Source organism: Melanerpes formicivorus, unplaced genomic scaffold, assembly GCF_026170545.1.
Source record: "Melanerpes formicivorus ecotype bairdi unplaced genomic scaffold, bMelFor1.0.p_v2 SCAF_3, whole genome shotgun sequence".
Lineage (NCBI taxonomy): Eukaryota > Metazoa > Chordata > Aves > Piciformes > Picidae > Melanerpes > Melanerpes formicivorus.
This window is the reverse complement of record NW_027142355.1, coordinates 31,595,188-31,617,021: the sequence shown is the minus strand read 5'-3', so window position 1 is coordinate 31,617,021 and position 21,834 is coordinate 31,595,188. Positions and strand designations below refer to the sequence as shown.

Genomic DNA, 21,834 nt, shown 5'->3' with positions numbered 1-21,834 from the left:
AATCTTGTTTTAACTTAAAATAAAACCAAAGGTAAGTCCAGCAGCTTTATCAAAAAAAAGCAACCAACCAATCAACAAACAACAAAAAAAAAAACCCAAACCATCTGAGCTTTGTCCTAGCTGAAAATTTGATTGTGATATACATAACAAGGTAAGTTCTGTTCAAAATATTAAGTCTCACTGTCCCCAAAATTAGTACCCCCAGTCCAGATAAAGTCTAAACTGTCTCCATCCTCACATCACTGCACAAATAAAGGAGTAAGATCCTGCCATTTTGTAGGATAGGAAAACAAAAAATGGTTCTTCTCATTTCCTGTTTTCCTTTTTATTATTTTTTTTTCTCTCAAAAAAGAAAATTTCAGAAAACAAGCAAAGACAAACTCAACTCTTTCACTTTCTTAATTAGGAATTACTGAGGTAGGACAGGACATGGAGTGTAGTACATAAAAAATGAACAGTATTAAAATTGTGTTGCCTGCTGCTAACCTGATGAAGTTAGTGGCCGCGCACTCTCTGTTTAATGAACACATTTATTTGGAATTCATGCCTCTAGAATTAGGAAACCTTGATACTTTTCCAAAGCAGTACCCAGCATAACAGTGACAGAAGCAGTGCAGATTGTTAATAAAAAGCATGGACACAGCTGAATAGGTGATGTTTTATGTGGAAACTCATCTGTTGACTTTCTAAATGACGTTTGGAATCTGTCACCCATTTCGTATGTTAGTTTAGGTTATGTACAAAACTGTTCTTTAGTTATAAAATCACAGAATCATTCTGGTTGAAGGCAAATTGTTTAATTATCCTCACATTGACTTTTTTATTAGTTTCTTTTTAATAGACAGCTGTACCTTTGCTGCTGTAATTTATGACCAGTGTCTTGCTTCCGTTCTTCAGGACCTTTGTGGTGTTTGGTTCTCTCTTCTTAATTACCTCCCCATACATACTAGCAGAGCAGTATTATGTATCCCTGAAGCTGCCTCTGCCCATGCTGAACAGGATTAGAATCACAGTATCACAGTATCACTTAGGTTGGAAAGGACCTCGAGGATCATTGAGTCCAACCCATCAACACAGACCCCATGACTAGACCATGGCACCAAGTGCCACATCCAATCTCCTCTTGAACGCCTCCAGGGTTGATGACTCAACCACCTCCCTGGGCAACCCGTTCCAATGACGAACGACTCGCTCGGTGAAGAACTTCCTCCTCACCTCGAGTCTAAACCTCCCCTGGCGCAGCTTGAGACTGTGTCCCCTAATCTCAGCCTCTCAGCCTCTCCTCCAGTGTGAGTGACTGCTCCAGCTCCCAGGGAACTTGGAACTATCCACTGAAGTTGCTTATATGTGGGATCTTTTTTTGAGTTGTGGGGCCCAAACCTGGATACAGCATTCAAGAATTAAGTGTCATATAGAGCGTCAAGTAATTAGTGTCAAGCCCATGATTTTCCCTGAACTTTGAGGTGGAGGGTATCTGTCCTTGTAGGAGGTTGCTCATTAAGATCAGTCTATTAGGTGGAAATTCTTTGTCCCTCAGACTTGCAGCCATATCACCATTCTTGTCATATTGTTGAGAAAATCGAGGTCTGATGTAATCCTGGCAAGTAGAAACTGATCCCCAGTTTACCCTTTGAAAGATGTGTTAAGTACTTGTGTAAAAAATGAGAGAATCCCTTTGTGATAGTATTTCAAATATTTATGTGCTTTAAAGAAGTCTTGAGTGGTAAGGCATTTAAACAGGGAGGCTTATCCTTGTGATCATCAAAGTTCCTCATAGCTGGATATGCAGAAATGTGTATGCAACTGAGACTGATCTCCTCAGGCAGCACAAGATAGTGTGCAGTTCATGACTGACACAGCAAGATCCTCCTCCCACATCCAGTATGAAAATTAAACTTCATACATGGGTCATTTAATATCTGTGTGCAGAGATAAATACATTTTAAGCATCACTGAGCCAAAATCTTAAGTAACAAAATTTCCTTTCCATTTCAGACAGACTCAATCTCTTGAAACTTGCATTATGCACATTTTACTCTGGTTAATAACTGCATCTGCAGGTCACAAACGATTAAAATAAGCCTCAGTAACTTCCAGTTCATTAAGGCAACCAAAGTACCAGAAAAATATTTGGCTTCTTCACAAAGCTCAGACACTTCTAAAATATTTTTTGGCTTTGAGCTCCAGCTAGTATTAAGAAACTGTAAAACAGCCCTGTTAATTGTTCATTACTGTGTTTTAAAGAATAAAGTATGCATATATTTTCTGATATATACATGTACAAACAGATACAACCACACACATTTATCTTGGTAACCATCTCATTTTAATTTGCCACAAAGCTTGAAGTAGGCTTTAGACTATCTGATGATATCCATGCTACCATCAGTATTTAAACCCACAGAATATTCTGTTGCAAGAGAGGAGAGCCAAGATGAGGGGAGTTTACCCATATAAAAGTTATTATAATTAGACCATGTAGATATTGCAATGTTGGTTAAAGAATCCTGATAAGTTTGTACCTGGCTGGACTAGAAGAGGTAAAACTTTGTAAAACGTTTTTATGTTTAGAGAAAGTAAAATATCTTCAGTTCAGAAGTGTAAGATAAGCTTTGAAATAAACATAAGAAATCTGCTTTTTGAGCTTTGTACTGTAGTGAAATACAGAACATTGAGCTCAAGTTATGTTTTCCACTAGACTTTTAAAACATTAGAAGAAACCTTCAATGCACTATTCTTTTCATTCTTATAATGAATATAATAGTTACTTCAATTGCATGTTCAGTATTCTCTGCACACATAGCTGTGCAAGAAACTAGGTATATCCATGATACTTATAATCTTCTTCAGGTGTAACTTCAGGCTTCCTAGGGTTTGCCTAAGATAGATGCCTGCGAAGAAAACAAGAGGAAAAATACTTCTCCTTGTTTATGTTACTCTTTCATATTATAAAGTTTATTATCTGTTTTTTTCACTTCTTCATATGCTGTTTTAAATTTTCTGAAGCTTACAACCCAAGTCTCTTTGTTAAAAAATATTATGTATCCATAGAAGCCTAAAAACCCTATTTAACAGGGCTTCTATATATTTCAGTGACAAAGTTTGTGATGTGGTCGGTTGAACCTGGCTATCCATCCAGGTGCCCATCAAAGCTGCTCTTCAACTCAACAGGGGAGAGAAGATACAATGAAAGGCTCATGAGTCAAGACAAGTCAGCAAGGAATTACTCAGTAATTACTGTCACAGGCAAAATGGACTCAAATTGGAAAAATCAGTTTAATTTATTGCCAATCAAATCAAAGTATGATAATGAGAAATAAATCCCAATCTTAAAACCTTTCCCCCATTCCTCTGTTGTTCCTGGCCTTTGGTATTTGCACAGTCATTTCTTTTACATATTCTCAGTCCTCTCCCCACATGGAGTTGCACAGGGTTTTTTTCCTCTTCTTAAATATATTATCAGAGAGATGCTATCACTGTCACTGATTGGTGCAACCTTGGCCAGTGGCATGTCTGTCTTGGAGCCAGCTTTATTTGACACAGGGGAATCTTCTAGAAGCTTCTCACAGAAGCCACCTCTGTAACTCCCTTACTACCAAAATCTTCAGGCCTGAGGTTTTTGGGTTTTTTTTGTTGTGTTTTTTGTTGTTGCTGTTGGTGGGTTTGGTTCGGGTTTTTTGGGAGTGGGTGGGAGGTGTGTTTGGGATTTTTGGGTGTTTTTTTGGGGGGGTGGTGTTGTTGTTGGTTTATTTTATTAGACAAAATATCCAGCTCTACTAACATTTGTCAGTCCAGTCACGTTTATTAAATCTGGATCTCCTAAATAACTCAAAAGTTGTGCTAAGAACTTTGTCTGAATAGGACCTGTATCTAGTAGTTGAAGAAAGGGCTAAGAGGACATTAACCTTCCTCATGCACCACCATCTGCTGCTTCCCTGCTGCAGCATTGTAAACTCAAACCTTCTTCACAAAGTGTGTGGCTGCTAGCCAACTCCTCAGCACTGTCTGCTATTCAAGGAGTAAGAGAAAAGATGTGCCACGGTGCAGTATACACTTCATCCTTTTTGTAGCTCTGTCAGATAGTGCAATGGTTCAGCTCTTTCATTCTGCTACATTCATCCAGCCTTGACATTGAATACCTGACACCTGGAACATCTTTTTGTCCTCAAATTTTTTACTGTGTCATTAAAGCATTCAGTTCTAGTAATGGTTTTGTGTACTTTTCTGATTGTTTGGTTGGTTATTTTTACTCTCAGAACTATTTCCCTTTTTCCAAGACCTGCTTTTTATCTCTAGATGATAAATTGATTCCTCATCTTTTCTGGCTTTAATTTCTCCTTCAGGAAAATAAGGAAGATTGCTAAAAAACAATCATTAATAAAGAACAAACAGGTAATAATATTTTATTTTAAATAATAGCACACTATCTTCAAGTAACTTAAAATGTCCAGTTTATACAAAGAGCATTTTCTTTAATTATGTTGAGGAGCACTTTCTGATGTCTCTATTACAGTTAATTGTGAACTACATGCATTGGTATATATACTTTTCCCCCCTCCATAATCATCAACTTTATCATTTTATAACTGCAGTTCTTATGTGTATTTTCTCTTCATTCCACCACATTTGTCCTTGCCACTTGTGACAGAAGTGATAGAGAAGGCTGTATTAGACAGCACTCATGCACAAGCGGAATCGACCAGTTTGTGAGACCCTCTAACATGAAGTGCAAGAGTACTGCTGTCTACAACTACCTGAAGGGTGGCTGTAGCCAGGAGGAGGCTGGTCTCTTCTCCCAGGCAACCAGCATCAGAACAAGAGGACACAGTCTCAAACTGTGCCAGGGGAAGTTTAGGATCAAGGTGAGGAGAAAGTTCTTCACAGAGAAAGTTGTTAGCCATTGGTGGTGGAGTCACCATCCCTGGAGGTGTTCAAGAGGGGACTGGACGTGGCACTTGGTGCTATGGTCTAGTAGGCATGAGGTCTTGGGTGACATGCTGGACTTGATGATCTTTGAGGTCTTTTCCAACCTTGTTGATTCTATGATTCTATGTATCATGTTGGTAGGGTACTTAAAGTTGTTTTACTAGTTTTATCAGAGATATTTTAATTTTAGTTTTTTTTCAGAAATGGATGATGCTAAGCTATATATTTTAACTGAAAGAGGAAAAATGTGATCCCCTTTTTCTTTTCTTAAGTTTCATCACACATTTAAATAGGTCTCCAAACTTCCCTGATTTGAATTTTCAATCTGCCAAGAAAAATACGATAAAAAAGTAAAACCTGCAGCTTGTTTTTTCTCTTACAAGTTTTCTTCCCATGTTTAGTCCAGTATTCTTTTAGAATTCCTAAAACAATTCTATATTTATAAGTCTTACTTCCCCTACCAGTGACTGACAGATTTCATTGTTTATCACTGCTATTATTATTTTGTGTGTGTGTGTCCCAGATTGATGTGCATTGCAATGACAAGCATCAGACTAGAGTGCATTGTGGGGGGGTTCAGAAACAAAATGAGGAAAAGGAGTTGTTGGGTTTTTTTGTCAGCAAAATCTATTTGAACTTTGTACAGTCATCATGAACCTTAGTTTAATTAATTAGGCTGTCATCTCTGTCTAGAGATAAAATAAGACTATAAAATCTTAAATCTGGCAGGTTTTTCTTTCTAACAGTAATGTTGCTAAGAATAAAAAAAACTTTAATTTTAATCTTCCTCTAAAATTATCAACAGGCCCAAGTTCAGTATTGATTACAGCTGTACTGTAATTCCTTTTTATCTGCTATGAAACCCGAAAGTATAAATATTATCTGTCATTTACTGGAAAGAATCTGGATAACATGATTGACTATTGTACCCTAAAAATGTAATACTTTGTACTTCATTTCTCTGGCGATTTTATAATGCCAGTTTTCATCTCAGAACAGTATAGCTCATGTTAAAAAACAACCACACACAGAGACACACAAACAAATCCACTATAAATCATCCCAAACAAAGATATCACAGATATTTCAGTTGCACACAGAAGTAAGTTAAATATGCTTGAACAAACTCCTTCTGCAGGACCTGGAATACTGCACAAATAAGTCACAAGTAGGAGTAAATCTCACCTTACTTTAGAAAGTACTGCATTTTTGAGTTATTAACTTACAGCTGCCATTGGGGCCTCTCTCTACCCTTTGCCCATGGCCCAGAACTCATTTTTAGCCCAGTCTGGGGGCTTCAGTCCTCAGTTGGGGGTAGACAGGACAGATCCGCTCTGTTCCACCAAACCTCTGGACCAAGTGAAGGAGGAGCTACCTTGCCCACCCCATGCTTAGCTCCTGCACTGAGAATCATTGATTATTTCAGGAGTATATTTAAATATTTAAGACATTAAAATGTCATTAAAAATTTAACTTCTACATACTGGAAACATTTGGGACGTGTATTTCTGCCTGACATATCAATACAGTTAAAGTGGAGACTTCTGACAGAAGCAAGGTTGTAGGAGTCATACCATGAGTCAACACAGATGACAAAGGGAGCATGAATCCCTCTTGTTAAAAGATTTGACCTTCTAATTGTGCAATGCTTTTTTTTTTGTCAGTCTTGTAAGATTTCCACCATAACATTTCCTAGGGGTTGTATGATAATATACATAATGTAATGAGGCAAAATGTGCAATGAATGAATGAACACAGAATAGCCAGGAGCTTTCAATGTTCTGCTTACTGCCACTGCATCCAGACTGCTTTCTGCAATTTTCTTCGAGTTTGTTTAACCTGAAGCAAAGTGCTAGAGGTACCATTCTATCAAATTAAATAGAGAATGGGAGAAAAGCTGCATATAGACACTGTCTCTTCCTTTAATCTTGCTAGGTACAAGTCCAGAAATTATTTATATTCATTCTTTGCAAAAGCATCAGAAGTGCCCATAAAGAGATATGCATCAGGGCTGATGTGAGATTTGAGATCAATACTATGCACATGAAGCTTAAGATATGCATCCAGGGTGAAATTTCCCCATTAGGTAAATGAGACAAAGAGGCAAGAATGCTTCTCCAAATCTTGAAAATCACAGCCAGCAGTTTGTTTTACTTCACTGTATGTGAACCTGTGGTTCAGTGACAAAAGGGACTCCCTCTAGAATATGTAACACGTGTCCACAAGTTTATTCTGTCTACATCCCTTCCTACAACACTCTGTAAGAAGAAAACAAATGAAAAGTCAACAAAGGCCAAACTCCTGCTGCATACTCAACGTCTGCTTTCTGTGTTTACTGCATCGCATGCTTTGAAGAGCTGTTTGGGCTCATCCCAAAATCACATTCCAAGTAGCTGAAGTCCAGAAACAGCATGAGGTTTTCATGTTGTATTCCTGAATGAAAGGGCAGATAAGTATAAATATGAAAATAAATAAAGTTCAAATTTTAAAAGGAAATGTACAATCAAAACCTGAAACCCTGAACTGCATTCAAAAGTGGGAGGTAAGCTCCTGTTTTGATTAGGGATTAGTCATGGAAGTATCTAACCGCTTTCATAGCTGTTCATAATCCAAATCTAAATGCCATGGTCAGTCCCAGCTGATTATATAGAGAGTGGCTGGTCAGTGCAGCTTCCTGCAAACTTCATGAGCTAAAATATTGGCCAGGACCATAGCCATTGACAACCCCTTTGCATGAAAATACCAAGTGCATAAATATCTTTATGGCCTTTTATTTGCAGTCTATAAAACCAAAAGAGATTTAAAACACAAATTAAAATTAATTGCACAGTTACCTTTATTTTGGGTAGGTTCCAAGAAAAAAAAAAAAAAAGGAAAAAAATAATTAGCAGAAGAAACATTAAAACAACAGCAACAACAAAAATCTAATGCCTTTTTAAGGCTTTTCTCTCATGTTCTCTATTGCCTTCCAGCTTGCCTGCTAGCCAAGTAGGACAAACCCAAAAGATTTAGCAGAACCTTTTTTTTTTAACAATTCATGGTGTCAATTGTCCCTTCTGAATCTCACCGTTGAGGTATCTCACTGCTGAGATTTCTCAGCCAACCTTATTTTTCTTGTGACAAAATTTGCCTGAAGTCTTCAGCAAGCAATACCAGTAATAACAGTGTGCTCTAAAGGCTGCGGTTCACCTTAAAAGTCATACATTAATATAAAAGACTTACATTAACTGTAATTGTTTATGCTTGGAAAATAAGAATGTCCTCAAAGTTTCATTTTCTTTACCTATGAACCAGAAATAATAAGCTCCTGTTTCAGGGCTACGCATGGAATCATAGAATGGACTGAATTGGAAGGGATCTTAAAGACCATCTAGTTCCAAGTCTTCACTAGACCAAGTTGCTCAAAGCCTCATCCAGCCTGATCTTAAACACTTGTAGGCATGAGATGTCCACAATTTCACTGGGCAACCCATTCCAGTGTCTCACCATTCCTAATGTCTAGTCTAAATCTACCCTGCTATAGTTTAAAACCATTGTCCCTTGCCCCTATAAGACTTCCCTCCTTAGCTTTCTTGTAGCCCACCTTCAGGTACTGGAAGGTCTCCCAGAGCCTTCTCTTCTCCATGCTGAACAGACTTAACTCCCTCAGCCAGTTCTCATAGGAGAGGTGCTTCAGCCCACTGATTATCTTTGTGGCACTCACCTAGATCCACTGCAACAGACTCATGTCCTTCTTGTGTTGGGGGCTCCAGAGCTGGATGTAATATGGGTTGTCACAAGAGCAGAGTAGAGGGGCAGGTCCCTTGACCTGCTGCCCATATATATTTTGATGTAGCCTGGGATACAGCTGCTTTTTTGGGGCTGCCCAGCTGGCTCATGTCAAGAGCCTCATCAAACAACAGTCCCAGGTCCTTCTCTGCAGGACTGTTCTTCAGACACTCTTCACCCAGTCTGTATTTGTGCTTGGGATTGCGCTGACCCAAGTGCAAGACCTTGCACTTATCCTTGTTGAACTTCATGAGGCTGTCAAGAACCTATCTCTGTCCATGTTCTTCTGAATATCAATATCATTCCCTCCATCCAGACTGAGAGTGCATTCAATCCCACTGTCCTTGTCACTGACAAAGATGTTAAGCAGCACCAGTCTCAGTGCTGATCCCTGAGAGACTTCACTAGTCATACATCTCCAGTTGGAAACTGAGCCATCACAACTCTGAGACTGGCCCTCTAGCAAATTCCTTATCCAACGCTGTTGAGCAGCTTTCACTTACTGTTTGCAGCTCTTCTCTGAAAACATGGCCGGCCTGGGCTGTGGCAGCATTAAGCAGGGTACTGTCACGTTGCACACGGAGCTGCAGAGCACAGAGCCACCCAGAGATCTCCTGGTAGGTCTGGGATCACACTGGGAAGTCAAGCCCCCAGGTCAAGCCCAGATTGGCAGGTACACAGCTTGGGTGATGCATAGCTATATCAGAGCTGGTGCAAAGACTAGGATTCATGGTAGCTCCTGAGAAAAGGTGCCTCCTAGACCTCTCTCTCACAAGACTGTGATCCAAGGACATACAGCACCATCACTTATCTATGATTTTATTGTTTCAAGTCCCTCATTTTCAAAATCTCCACCTTTTGCAGAAACAGAAGTAGAAATTCATGTACAATGAATATTTTCAGTACCATGTATCATCACACATCCATCTATTTTCACTGGTTTATTTACATATATTTGGGTTTTGAGGGAGATAGAGTTTAATTTGAAATTGAGTGTATCATACTGGGAAAGTTGATGAAAATTCTAGAAAGTTTACCTTGCATGTCTATTATTTCTTCTCACCTAGCAGATTACATTTGGTATATAAAGTGAATAATCTATTAATGGATTGACATTTGCGTGACCGGTATTAAGGACAGTCACACCACACTGCAATAGTTTTACTCATACTAAAGGGATTATGTGGTTATTTTTCTTTAAAGTGTGTGTGTTTACTTGTTCTCTTGCTTTGTGGAACATTTAAAGCAATGGCAAAATTATAAAACAAACCCCATAGATCCTTTTTACTTAAAACCACACAGTAATAATCTTACCAAAGATTAATGCCATCAACATAATGACTGGAAACTTATGAAGTAGGCCAGTCTTAAATTGGGGTCTTAAGGGTCTTTACTGCTAATATTAGCATCAACAAAACATTCATTATAGTTTTTACATAGTGATTCTTAGGTGCAGTGTAAACCTTCTCCACTCAGCTGTGGCCAAAAGACGAACAAGAATTTAGAGTGATTATCAAATGGGATGGAAAATAAGATGGCTCATAATTTAATGTGAATCAATATGGTATTTTCATACTATTGAAATTTGTAAAATAAAATGTGGCATATAAAACATGAATTTCTCCCTAAATATTGGAGAAACTACTGGAGAGGAAAAACAAACTTTTAAGAAAAAATAGCTAGAATCATATTAAAAGTATGCAAAATAATTGTACGAAGGATTATAAATCTTGCTGTTAATCCCAGGTGCTTTAAACACAAAGGTGGGTAGAAAAATCAGAAGTATGCATTATTGTCCTGGGTTTGCTGGGACAGAATCACAGGCCAGCCATGGGCTGCAGGCTATTAGTACTTCTGAGTCAGCCAGGACAGCTGACTTCGGTTGGCCTACAGGTGTATCCCATACCATCACCATACTTAGTATGAAGAAGTATTAAACAGAGAACCATGGGTCAGGTCACAGAAAGACTGCAAATAACAAAGGAAAGGCAACTAAACTTCCTATTGAGTATTCAGTCCAATTTCTCAGTTTTAGATACAGAATTTAGTCTATTTTTACTTAAAGTGCTGCATTTTTTATACCTTTCTTTGAGGTGTTCAGTGTTTGTTTATGTGTCAAAACACACTGCTAGATAGAGCTCAGATCCGATCCAGTACAAACATTTCCACATTCAGATCCTGTTTTCTGTTTCCACTCCCTGAGATGCATTTTATAATTTCTTAGCCTGTGATATCAAGCAAAAGATCTTATTTACCATCAGAGAGGGAGCTGACAGAAGTAGTTCATCTTTTTGGATGACAGCATAGAAAACTGCAGAAAAATTCTCTGTGTGGGCTTGGAATCTGATACAGGCAACATACCCCTACACAGAGTATCTGTCTGAAACTGATATTAATCATGTGCAGTCTTATCTAAACTCAGCAAAATCTCTGGAAAGTCTCTTATGGATGTCAATAGCTAAAACAAGATTTACTCCAGTAGGAGCAAAAAGGTGTATAGAATGATTTGAAGAAAACATGGTTTTTTTCAGCTTCTTTGTCTGTTACAAGTGGTCATATATTTTGAAATTATATATCAGCATAAACTACATGTCTGTTGGGAAAAGGCAGAGGCATATATATATAACAAATCATTTTATTATGCTATATTATGTTGCTCTAAGAATACCCTTTATGTTGACATGTTGTCAATTCCAAGCACAAAACCCATAGAATTTGCATCAGAATGATGCTCTGAGGTATTTTCTGGTCCATGACCCTGTAATGTGGATAAACTGATGTCTCTAAGACTAGATCATGATATGCTTTAGGATATTTTGCAGTCTTATTTCCTTCAGCAACCTAGGAAGTGATAATCTGATTGGACTCTGAGCAGACTTATGCCTCATAGGCCTCATTCAATGATTTTTCTGTTTAGGTTATATTCAAATGTTGCTGAATTTCTTTTCCAAGAGGAAAGGTCTCACATACTGACAAAATATTTTCATTTACAGAAATCATTTGATTTGTGTCTCGTATCCTTTATATGGCGTCTCCACATGATCTCCTGTAATGTGAGGGGTTTTTAGATATGTAACTTTTATTAGTTTCTTCCTGTAAATAAATAACATGAATAGTGGAAAGGGACTAGTATGTGCACATTTAATGATAATACAATGTCTAGAATTCTTAAGTCTCCTTATTTTATTTTACACCATTCCATGAGTGGTAATTGTATTCCTAAGAAACTATATATATATTACATTTTTCAGGCTCATCCATGAGAACATTCTTTATTGCACTGAAGTACAAGAAATGAGGAAAACCCTTGCTTTCAGAGAATGTCACAATAGTAATATGAAGAAAGAAAAGAAAAATAAATTTAGTAACACATAGTCCTATTTTTATACTGAGATCTTGATAATATCAGTTGCTATTTATTTCAGTTCTGTTCTACTGTTTTTAAGCTAAAGTCTGTAGCAATATTCTTACTCTGGATCTCTCACTATCATAAATACTCCATGCTGTGATCTGTAAAGTCCAACTGGATTCCACTGCAAGAAAGACACAAGGTATTAGTTTGCTTTCCTTGAACTTAAGTTTGTATTCAAACACTGTTATGAAAGAACACAGAGTGTCAAGGTAAATTCTATCAAAATAATTTAAAGTTTATTTATGTGAAACCAATATTTTGATGTGTAGATACTACCAGGGAATATTTCAGTTCTCATAGAGATAGAGGTATCAAGGAGATGCTGACTTTTACTTTAGGCTGCTGTCAAACAGGAATAGTATTACTTTATCACTTAACAAGTAGCTATTCAATAACAGAAACAGAAGTTGCCACATTAGAGTTATTAAATAGCCTTTGCTGAGCAGGATTGCACATGTAGAATCCACTGAAGCTCTTGTGTATGTATGAATCTACAAGGGTAACACCAGCGTTTTTGTCTGAACTTGTCACTAAAGGTTTCTTTTAGCAGTATCAGTGGTGTGAATACTTACCAGATACAATGCATCTCATTAAACTGCAGTTTTAAAACTCATTAGTGAGTTGCCAATACATTCTTATGCTTCTTCAGAGACCTTAAAGGACAAGCAGCTTAAGTGTGGATATTTACTCTGGGTCAACAGTTGGTGAGAGGAATTGCAATCATGCCAATTTCCTGATTTGGGACTCTTCTAGGGCAGCTACTGATACTGGGATGGAAAAATTGGGTTAAATGAATCCAAAACCACCACATGCTTGATTTTCCATGTAAGTGCAGTCAGTTGGAGTTGTTAGGCTCAATCATGTGCATAAAATTAGGGAGATGTTGAAGTTTGTAGCTCAATGGTGTACAATTTGGTATAAGATTCTTATATAGAGAGGGAAAGTATTAAGGGATAGGTAGCGTAAGTTTATTCCTAGTCAAATTTCTAGGCACAAAAAGACAAAGATGTGCTAGATTTTTTTTGTTTATTCTGCATTTATGTGCTGCATCACAAGGAATGTGAGTTAGATGCTGTTATGACAAAAGGTTCTGTACTTGTTTGAAGCACTTCCTATACAGGTCATCCATTCTTAACTCAGTATTAATTTTGTATTAAAATACATCAAACAAAATACATTTTCTGTCACTGGCATTAAACTCAAAAGTGATCAAATGCATACCAGATTCTGGTATCTAAAAATATTGTGCATACAGTTAAAAAATCTGGTTTCCAGAATCTAGGAGAGTAATATGTGGTGAGGTTCATTTTAACATTCTGACACCTGAACTTTCACATCTCCATCTAAGCACCTAGGGGTAAGTTAGATGACATCACAGTCTAGGGGTTTCCATAAACATCACTGGACATACACTGAGTACTGTCAGTGAAATGTAGAGATATACTGAGTGGACTAGTCACCTGATGTTTTCTTTAGGATGAGGCAAATCATCTTAGCTGAATTGTGATTGTATTGCCTAAGGAACCAATTTTGTTGCCTAAGAATAAATGCCTAGTGATGTTTAAGATGACAGGATGCCCACACCTACCATATCAGAAAAGGACAAGACTCCTTTTAGTGCTGTTACATATGTGCCAACTCCAGACAGATATCTCTGAATGCCTGTATTAATGAAATTGAGAAAAGTTCTAGATCTTCACTGACCACAGTGAAAATTCAGACACTAATTCATATGTTGAGACTTGCAACATCATTTAAGAGCTTAGACATGTATAATTAATATCTAATGCACCTTTGAATATATAAGACATCTAACTATGGCTGGCATATATGACAACAGATGTGTGGTCTTCTGTAGTGGTTGATAGAGACCAGATATGATGCCCTGAAAATGCACAGGGGACAATAGATATTGAACATCTGTGCAACTTAGCCATGTTCTAGAGTTTAGTTGTCTTAAATTTGTATCTTACTGAATCCATATCTCATTATGTCTGTAGAGTAACTGTATTTCACCTACAATGTCCAATAAAGTCAGTCCTTTCAAAAGGTTGAGATAATGTAAGATGGTATAAACTAAACCAGCACTGTTTCAGTTATGAATTGAACAAGTCTGGACAATGCAATAAGAGGAAGGATGGAACACACTTTTGGAAGTTCGCTAAGCACATATATGATCAACCAAATATAGGATCTGCAGTAACAGAATGAGAACTCCACCCTTTTGTTATATCCTTATCTTAATAGGCCGTCATTCCAGCCTGAGAGTTTTGTATTCCCACAAGCAAATGTCATACCACATCTTAGAAAATAAGATATCAAAGAGTGATAGATTGCTATGAAGACTGGATAAAAAGTAGGTAATGAGGTATATAGCTGGGTAAACTAGGGCATCTTAGAATGTGGACATGGAAGAAGAAGGTAGATGGAATAGAAGATCTATAAATGCTCTACCGCCTACTCCTTTCTGATATCATGGGCATCAGCTGAAATGACAAAGATAAAAGTTGTGTCAGCTTTATGGCAATTATTTTCTCATGTCATTCCATTTCATAACCTTTTTGCAACAAAGTACACTAACTCAGAATATCTGGAATGCTGTAATTTCCTCTGTCAAAAAAATGGTGAATTGAGTTTTCTGAAAGTGAGGGCCATAACAAAGTCTGAGTGAGTACCAAGAAACATGCTACATCTTTGAGTATTTACAGCTACAACTTCCCTCAGCAGAGGCATCTCACAAGAAACAGGGCTGAAGCCTGTGTTTTTTACTAATTTATTATTCAGAATTCTGAAGTGAAAAACACCGCAGCATCTTAGGTGTAAGTATATTTACAAGTAAGCTAGTTGCATAACTTTGTGGTTGCATAACTTGCTTGCTTTACTGCAGAAGAGCTTAGATGGTAAAATTCCCACAAGCAACAGATTTCAGTGATACCAAAAACTTCTTCACAGGAAAAACAACTGTAGCTTCTCAGGGAGCTGGCTTCAATTTACAGCACAAATTGATTGCTTTGTTACTCATATCCCTGGAAACTATAAAGTCAAACAAGAAATTGATACAGATGCAGAGCTAACTGTTGGTTGAAAAACAATATATTAGAAAACTAAAGTTTATTCTCTTTAGAATTCAAGCAGGATAATTTGAAGCTTTTGCAGAATGCATTAGAGCTAGATGCACTGGTTGTAAATGCTTTTAAAGAAAAGGAAATTATTTTAAATAAAAAAAAGACACATACTGTATAAAATCTATGCCAAACATTCTTGTTTATTCTGGCAATGAAAACCTACGCTTTATCCCTAGGGTGGAAATCACTGGCACAGAGTAAAGTCAAGGGTTTTGTCCAAAAAAAGTCTTCAAGGATTTATAGAGAAGAGATGAGGGAATCTAAACAATAGCCAGATGCCAAGCCAGATGTTAGAGATACTCCCTGGAAAGTCTCAATCCATATAACCCTAATATTTGAAAAGTAAAACTGATCTGGAACACACAGAACTCATACTGTAAAACAAAACAAAAAAAATGCAGGTAATGTTGTTCATATCAATTAACATTGAGGAAAAATTGTATTTACAGAAAATCATGCTATTCCTACTATATTGATACAATTTCTTTCCCAAGTGTACTCCCTACAGTACTTGTTAATTTATACACTTAATTTATGTTACTAGCTAATTAAAATACAATACCTGTTATTTGATTCTGACTGAGAAGCTACTGAGACTGTTCAGGTTTGCACCTCAAGAGCAGAAGGCAGTTCTAGCAATGAAGGTAATGGTAATTGCCTTAACTGGTAATGAAAATGATTACTGATATTTTTATAACCTATAAATATGTTAGGAAGACATTTATATACTAAATCATTATTATATGTTATGCCATGTAATTTATTCTATAACAAGATAATACTGTTTTTATTAGGAACACATATTTGAATATGGCTATTATACATTTTTAACTTACAATAATTAATTAACAAATTACTCAGGTAAAATTCATACTGATTTACATTGCTTAATTTGTATAGTTTTGTTGTTCCTGCCAGCATGGCTCAGCTCCTTTCCTTTCAAACTGGGCCCAGGTGAAACTCACGAGGTCCAACAAGGCTAAATGCAATGCCTTGCACCTAGATCAGGACAATCCTCATTAACCATAGAGTCTGGGGAATGATGCAACAGACAGCAGCCCTGCAGAAAAGGATTTGGGGGTACTGGTGGATGAGAAGGCAGACATGAACCACCAATACGCTTGCAGCCCAGAAGATCAATTGCATCCTGGGCTACATAAAAAGAAGCATGGTCCCAGATCAAGAGAAGTGATTAGGACACTCGTTGCTCCAGTGAGACCTCAGTTGGAGTACTGTGTCCAAATCTGGAGCCCCCAAAACAAGAAGGATGTGGACCTACTGGTGTGGTTCCAGAGCAGGGCTACAAAAGTAATCCAAGAGCTGGAGCACATCTATAAAGACAGGCTGAGAGAGTGGGGGTTGTTCATTCTGGAGAGAAGAAGCTTCCAGGACACCTTATAGTGGCTTTGAAGTATTTGAAGGGGGCCTACAAGCAGGTTGGGGAGGCACTGTTTACAAGGGCATGTAGCACTAGGACAAGGTCAATGGATTTAAACTAGAGAGGGTTAGATTTAGACTGAACATTAAGAAGTTCTTTATTATGAGGGTGATGGAACACTGACTGCTCATGTTGCCCAGGGAGGTGGCAGAGGACCCCAACTGTGGAGACATTTAAGGTCAGGCCTGATGGGGCTCTGAGTACATTATAATTGCAACCAATTCAAATTAATTTGGAAATGTGAATGAAATGTAGGTAATACTTTAGCTTAAAGATAATTGAAATTCTGTAGCAGGTAGCTTATTTTTGACACTTTTTGACGCTTTTAGGACACTTTTTAATTTTTTTCCTTTTTTTTTATTTTTGCTTTTTTAAATTTTATTTTAATGTCTCTGAAACCAAAAGACACTGAGAAAATTAAGAGCCATTGCTTCTGCACCAAACTGGTTATATCATAAGCCACATTTAAATGCAAGGTCAAAACCCTCCTATTAGAGAATAACTAATTATTTCACTCTCCAAGAGAATTTCCCATACATCAGCATATGTAGAGGTGGTTTTCTTTCCTGTCACAGTTGTTGGCTCCTCATAAAAATATTTTATTTTGAATAGAAGCAATGACTATCAGATTGCCATAACTACATGACTATGGAAGCATTAGCTTTTCTTCTTTCCAGTCTGGTGAATACAAACGTATTCTAAACTATTTAGTAGTATTTATTTATTAGAGCAAGGATTTTTTCCCTGTAGTATCCATTTAGTAAGAAAATACTGTATTCCAACAGCACAGGCTGGTAAATCTCATCCCAGAACATTAGTCTTTATCTTGTATATTTTTGTGGCAAAAGACAATTCAATTCTATTTTGGTCCTAACTGATGGAAAATAAAGGGTCTTGACCCTGAATTTTTCTAAGAACTCGTTTCAGTTCAGTTGTTCCCACTGCAGGGGAAACAGCTTTGTTTTTTGTTTGTAGAAGCCAAAAGAAAAAAACTTAGTTCTTTTTGCCAGTTCTTTTCAAAGCAGAAGAAAGAGGGAAGCATTTGTAACCTGCCCATCAATGTTAGTTTTTATAGAAGGTATTAGCATCTTACAAATCTCATAGAACCTTTTAATAAACATCTGACAGATGAATGTGGAATCTACTGAAAATTGTTAGTGTTCAAACTTCAAGCCTTAATGGAACCACATTTGTAAAACTTTAGACTTCCAGATCATATCCACATATGAAAAGTGAGTTCCACATATGAGCAGAAGAGTATATGAATTATTTTGAGGAAGTTACATTCTCAATTGTAGAATTTAAAGTGTTTTCTTTTTTTTAAAACATTGATTTTCAATAAATGATGAGCTTCTTCAACACTCACCTGAACATCAGAAAGTTCAGGCTGATGTTCAGATTTTTCACAGCCGTTACAGAAAACACAAGAAAACTACTTAGATGCAAATCAGTTTTCAGTATTTTAAAAATGACAGACAATGCCAAACTTGTTAAAAAATGTTACAAGGAATACAGAACTGGACAGGATCTCTTGGGCCAACTGTATGTCTCTGCCGTTGGTTTTACCAAGCAGAGTGACCCTGTCACTGCTCTTCCTCGAGTACTGTGTCCAGTTCTGGGCCCCTCAGTTTAGGAAGGATGTTGACTTGCTGGAACGAGTCCAGAGAAGAGCAACAAAGTTGGTGAGGGGTTTGGAACACAAGCCCTATGAGGAGAGGCTGAGGGAGCTGGGGTTGCTCAGCCTGGAGAAGAGGAGACTCAGGGGTGACCTTATCACTCTCTACAACTACCTGAAGGGAGGTTGTAGACAGGCGGATGATGGTCTCTTCTCCCAGGCACTCAGTACCAGAACAAGAGGACACAGTCTCAGGCTGCGCCAGGGGAGGTTCAGGTTGGATGTTAGGAAGAAGTTCTATACAGAGAGAGTGATTGCGCTATGGAATGGGTTGCCCGGGGAGGTGGTGGAGTCGCCATCATTGAAGGTGTTCAGAAGGAGACTTGACAGGGTGCTTGGTGCCATGGGTTAGCTGTTTGGGTGGGTTGGATTGGTTGATGGGTTGGACACGATGATCTTGAAGGTCTCTTCCAACCTGGTTTGGTTTATTCTAATAAAGGTTTATTCTAAAGGTTCTAATAACATTTTTGGTCCCACCTAATTTAGTAAATATAATGTCTTTCTTTGAGGTGAGTTGCTTTACCAGATGGCAGCCCAGTGAGACAGGGGAAGATCACATCACAGCAGATCATATGGCAGTTTCTCCAGCCTGTCATACTTAGATTTGGCTGCTATGCCATAACAGAGACACCATGTAGAGACACCATAGAAAGATGTCAGTGAGCAACAGTATTTACCAATTTTAAAAAGTTTTTAAATGTAAAAAACATATACTTTCAATTTCATACCTTTGAGAACTAGAGACAGGGTTTGCTCTGTTACATACTTGAGAAACTACAGAAATAAAGATGACAAAGTAAATATATTCTTTGCTTAGTTTTCAGAATAGAGTTGGTGATGCAATAAAGGAGTGCCTAACACACACATAAGGTGTAATAGATGTAATATTTACTTCTGCTGTACTGTTATTGCTATGTACTCATGCTATATTTCTTTGGGCTAGTAAAGATGCATTATACTGTTATCTCAGATGCTGCCTCAGAAGCTGCAAAAGGAAATTATGCCTTTTAAATTCCACAATGGCAGTATAACATTGTCAGCATTGCTTTTTATCCATTTCCCTATGAATGCTGTTACTGTCTGTTCTTTTGACTGATGCTACGCATTAAGCAGACATTTTTATTGTTCTGACACTCATTTCTTTCTTCTCAGAGGTTACAATGCACTTACTTCAGCATTTATTCTATTTATATGTGCCAGAATTTTTCTAATGAAACAGCATATCAAAAAAATGTCAGTCAGACAAATTTTAAGCACAAACAAATAAATGTTCAACAAGTCACAATTTACATAGATGAATCAACACTATGGTCACAGTAGGCATCACCCCACACCTCTGGGAAAAGATGGTCTAAACATATAATAAATATCTGGTGGCTATACAGCCATTCTGCACATGCATCAAAGAAGTTCAGAGAAACCCTAGTAGGTTCTGAGCCTTTTCCTGTTCATACTGAGACTAGCCTGTAGCTAGCAGTTGCAAGGCCATGTTTACTGGAGGGATTACTGAGGCTACAAATGTTTCTAGAGCGTTGTGAGGATATTATTGATTTTAAAGTTGTTTTTCTTTGGAGCTGACATGTCTTATGGGAATACGTTGTAACATTTAGTATTTCAGTATCAGTATTTCAGTATCACTAAGGTTGGAAGAGACCTCAAAGATCATCGAGTCCAACCTGTCACCACAGACCTCACGACTGCAGTAGGATAGGACACTACTGCCCACTGCAGGCTTGAACTCACAACCTTCCCAGTAAGGGTCTGGTGCGCTACCAACTGAGCCACGACTCCTCAATCTCCAACAAAGGCTGCGTTGGCCGGGAATCGAACCTGGGTCAACTGCTTGGAAGGCAGCTATGCTCACCACTATACCACCAACGCGACTGGTGGTTAAAAATTGACATACTTTTATTAGCACATGTACAACTCCATCCCAAATGAATAGTATTCAGTATTCCTAAGGTTGGAAGAGACCTCAAAGGTCATCGAGTCCAACCTGTCACCACAGACCTCATGACTAGAGTAGGGAGGACACTACTGCCCACTGCAGGCTTGAACTCACGACATTCCATTAAGGGTCTGATGTGCTACCAACTGAGCCACCTGAGGGTCACGTAATACTCTCCTGATTATATACATTTTGATTACAGGGTATTATAACATAATTTTGTTAGATTATTCTTCCAGTTTCTAGAACCTTCATATATATTTGACCACAATCCCTGAGCAGCTAATGCAGTTCCCTATAAAATTCACATTTAATATTTGTTTCTACTTGGATTTAATAGTAAGCCCATTACCTGTTTTAAGGCTCTTAAATATTATGCTGATCACCGCCAATGGTAGTTCTAGGGATCCATTTACATAGCAGCAGGAGAGATTCCTGGGCTTATTTTGTGTGCTATGCCAAATTCAACTTTAATCTTTATGCTGTAAAAGCCATGCAAAAATCTTACGTCCTCCTTGGACATGATTACACCATTGAAAAGTTTAAAGACCTCTCAGATAAAAGAGAAATTTGAGATTAGCCCAAGAGATGCATAGAATAAGAGTAATCCTAGTACAATATGTAACTATAAAAATGCTTTGAGAGAAATGAAAGGAGCTTTACAGAATGATAAATTTGGTAAGAGTTGAGTCCTCTTGTGTTCTAGCTAGTCCTCAGAGATTAAAAGGGCTAGGGATGGCTGGATTTATCTCTTAATAGCTATGCCAATTTAATGTACTGCAGGTTTTTTACCAAGTGCATGTCTATTCTAGGTATTGTAGAAACAATCTGTTCCATGAATAGTACAGTTTATTCATATGCAACATATACAGATACTTAAAGATTTCCACTAAAACACAGTATACCTATGTAGCTCCAAAATATAAATGCAATCACAAGTTTGATCTCCCCTGAAGCACTCAAATACTGGTTACTTTTGGTAATGTTACCATTAGTGTGTAATGGATCAATAAACCATTAATAAGGATAGAATAGAATAGAATAGAATAGAATAGAATAGAATAGAATAGAATAGAATAGAATAGAATAGAATAGAATAGAATAGACCAGGTTGGAAGAGACCTTCAAGATCATCGTGTCCAACCTATCATCCAACACCACCCAATCAACTAAACCATGCAACCAAGCACCCTGTCAAGTCCCCTCCTGAACACCTCCAGTGATGGTGACTCGACCACCTCCCCAGGCAGCCCATTCCAATGGGCAATCACTCTCTCTGTGTAAAACTTCCTCCTAACCTCCAGCCTAAACCTCCCCTGGTGCAGCCTGAGACTGTGTCCTCTTGTTCTGGTACTGGCTGCCTGGGAGAAGAGACCAACATCTGCCTGTCTACAACCTCCCTTCAGGTAGTTGTAGACAGCAGTAAGGTCACCCCTCTTCTCCAGGCTAGACAACCCCAGCTCCCTCAGTCTCTCCTCATAGGGCTTGTGTTCCAAGCCCCTCACCAACTTTGTTGCCCTTCTCTGGACACACTCCAGCAAG

General features: G+C 37.9%; 1 non-coding gene across 1 annotated transcript; it reads right to left on the bottom strand.

Annotated features, from left to right (window-relative positions):
* Positions 1 to 20,153: 20,153 nt before the first annotated feature.
* TRNAG-UCC (transfer RNA glycine (anticodon UCC)) lies at positions 20,154 to 20,225 on the bottom strand. The gene has a single exon. It is a non-coding gene; the product is annotated as a tRNA-Gly (tRNA).
* Between the last annotated feature and the right edge of the window lie 1,609 nt (positions 20,226 to 21,834).